Raw genomic sequence first — 3,296 nt, forward strand, 5'->3', positions numbered from 1 at the left:
AAAAAAAAAAAAAAAAAAAAAAAAAAAAAAAAAAAAGTAGTAAGGTACCAGGCCTCTAAAGCACAAACTTAAGGGCTGAGTTCTCTGTTTAAATCAAATTGGTCAGACTCTTTTCTCTTTAAAAAAAGAAAAAAATGGAAATACTACCACACAAGTGTTACACATTACAGTTATGTAGCTTGAGCAACTTTACAAAATGAAAATATCCACACAATAACTACACAGATATAAGAACATCCCCAACATCCCAAAAGTATTTGTCATGTACCCTCTAATCATTACATGTCCTCAAAATCAACTGCTCTTCTGACCTTCATTATTACAGATAAGGTCTGCCCAGATCACCTTCACCTAAATAGAATCCTATTATCTATAGTTCATTATCATGTCATTGACATTAATACACAAATTGTATATAGGAGTATTCAACTTCCTCTCTTCCCCCTTTTGATTTTTTTAGATAGAGTATTTGTGGGTTTTTTTAGCCCAGTTTAGTGTTGGTATGTGTGCAGGTGTAGTACTGGGAAATGAACTCAGGAGCACTCTGCCACTGAGCTACATCTCCAACCTTTTGTTGTTCTTCTTCTTGTTTTGGTACCAGGGATCAAACTCGGGACCTTGCACTAGGCAGACGGTGGAACCACCAAGCTAAATCCCCAGCCCCTTTTTTTATTTTTTGAGACAGGATCTCTATAAATTGCCTATGCTGACCTCCAACTTGCAACTTTTTAGCACAAGTAGCTGGGATTATAGGCATGCACCAGTGTACCCAGCTAATATTCCTATTTTATTTTCAATGCTGCGGAAGTATTCCATCATATGACTATACCACAATTTATACAATCAAAACAGGAAGGGAACAAGTGATAACTAAAAATAAGGAGTTCTAAATCTGGTGTGGTGGCCCACATCTGTAACAGCAATCACCAAGTTCAAGCCCTACCTGTCTCGAAAAATCATCTGAAGATGAAGCTCAGGATAAAGGCTCTGGGTTTATTCCCCAGTATCACAAAAAAAAAGCAAAAAAGCTATAAGGAAACAGGAAATTAACAGTGATTGCTATTTGTGGAGAGCAGGAAGGCAGGAAGACAAGATGAAATGGGACAGCTTTTCACGACAGCATAATTCTTTTCCTTTATTTTTCTCATTTACATATTTTATTCAGCAATGTTTATACTAGTACAATGAAACTAAACTTTTGAGATAATGGATAATTAGTTTAGATATCATCAGTTTACTATAAAAGAAAAGAGACATGGAAATTATTTACATGATGAAAGATTGTATAACTTTGTGGAATGGGCAACATTGATTGTATGATGCCATTCCAACAATGATTTACTTTACATATTTTCCAAGAAGGTCACCATCTCTAAATAAGAAACAATTCTTGGCATCTAGAATTACTTTGGTGCCTTCATATTTTGTAAGAACTTTATCTCCAACTTTCACACTAACTAGTTGATTTTCTCTTAGAGCCTGATCCCACAGCTACTACAGTTACATGTAGTACTTCGCCCTGAGATTTTTCTGGACACATAATGCCTCCTTTGGTGACAGTTTCAGCTGTATTCCTTTCAACCAATACTCTGTGAAACAGCAGGAAAAACTTCCTAAATGCCTGTCTTGCCACAGCTCTGGCCCTGCAGCTCAGACTCTGGTTTCACACTGATGCCATGAGAAACTTCTTTTACTTTATGAACGAAGTAAAAATTAACCTTTAAAAACTGTATTTACACTGGGCACAGTCACACACACCTATAACCCCAACTACTCAGGAGGCCAAGGCAAGAGGATTTCAAGTTGGAGGCCAGCCTATGCAATTTAATGAGACCCTGCTTAAAAATAGAATTGGAGGGGGTGGTACCTGGGGATCGAACACAGGTCGGTCCTTGTGCTTGCAAGGCAGGCAGCACCACTGAGCCCACAAAATAGAATTTTTAACAACAGGTCTCATGGGGGGTGTGGCTCAGTGACAGAACACTTGCCTAGGCAAGGCCTTGGATTTAATTCCCAGCAATGCAAAAAAAAAAGAAAGAAAAGAATGAAGTTGAACATACATATCCTTAAGCATTTTTTTTAAAACAAATAGGGGACAATGGTGGTACATGACTATAAATCCAGCTACTCAAGAGGTTGAAGCATAAAGAGCACAAACTTGAGACCAGACTGGACAAATTAGTGAGACCGTGTATAAAAATAAAATTTTAAAAGGGCTGGGGATGTAGTTCAGCACTGTAACACTTGCCAAGCATGTGTAAGGCCCTGGTTCAATCCCCAGCACCACAATCAATCAATCAATCACCAAGTAATCAACCATGGCGTTAGTTTATAGTTATCCTAAAAAGCTATTTGTACTGTTGGTGTTCGGGCTATAGAATTTACAGATTTTGCAAGTACAGGACACCTAGCTCTTGTCACAGATGGTGACATTGTCTCTACTTTGATAAGCTAGAACTAGTGAAGTATAGAAGTTGTAAACTTACTGAAGAAGCCATGATTGGAGAAGACAAATTCATTCATATTTCTGAAACTGCCCTTGGTGAGGACTTTACCATCGTTTTCTGTGTTGCCACCAAACAAATTTTAGATGAAACAGAAAAATTACTTCATGATGCTAATTGTATTCTTGCCCAAACTGAAGAAATCTAGAACCATTTATGGAGGAGGCTGTTCTGAGATGATGGATCATGCTGTGACATAGCTTGCCAACAGAATGCACAGAAGCTATTGCAAGTCTTAAACTAAAGCACTGACAATGTTGCCAACCAACACAGCTGACAACATGGGCTACTACAATACAGATCTGATGGCTCATCTGTGAACTTCTCAAGCTTCTCGATAAAGGCAATACAACTGCTGAGCTGAATATAAAGGAACGTACCATAGGAAATATGGCACACTAAAGTTATCACACAAAGTAGCTGAAGCAGCACAGGTGATTCTATGTGTGGACCTCACCAAAATAGCACCAAGAACACAGGTGTGGTGTCACGCTCCCATAATCCCAGCACTCAAGAGGCTAAAGTAGGTATATTAACACGAGTTCAAGGACAGGCTGACTACACAGTCAGTTTAAGACAAGCCTAAAAAGTCCACAGCGAGACCCTGTCTCAAAACACAAAACAAGGGGTTGGGGATTTAGCTCAGTGGTGCCTCCACATGCCTCGTAAGCACAAGGTCCCAAGTCCAATCTCTGATACCAAAAAAAAACAAAATGAAAACAAAACCAAACCAAAAAGCATCCCTCTCACTACCACTTTTTCCTTTTTTTTTGTTTTTTTTTTTTTTTTTGA

General features: G+C 38.5%; 2 pseudogenes; one reads left to right on the forward strand and one right to left on the reverse strand.

Annotated features, from left to right (window-relative positions):
- Window positions 1-1,338: 1,338 nt before the first annotated feature.
- LOC104860510 lies at window positions 1,339-2,320 on the reverse strand (annotated as a pseudogene).
- The window catches only part of LOC117283743, a 16,566-nt pseudogene continuing 15,588 nt past the window's right edge, over window positions 2,319-3,296 (forward strand).

The sequence above is a fragment of the Fukomys damarensis genome, unplaced genomic scaffold, assembly GCF_012274545.1.
Source record: "Fukomys damarensis isolate Sample0158 unplaced genomic scaffold, DMR_v1.0_HiC HiC_scaffold_30, whole genome shotgun sequence".
NCBI lineage: Eukaryota > Metazoa > Chordata > Mammalia > Rodentia > Bathyergidae > Fukomys > Fukomys damarensis.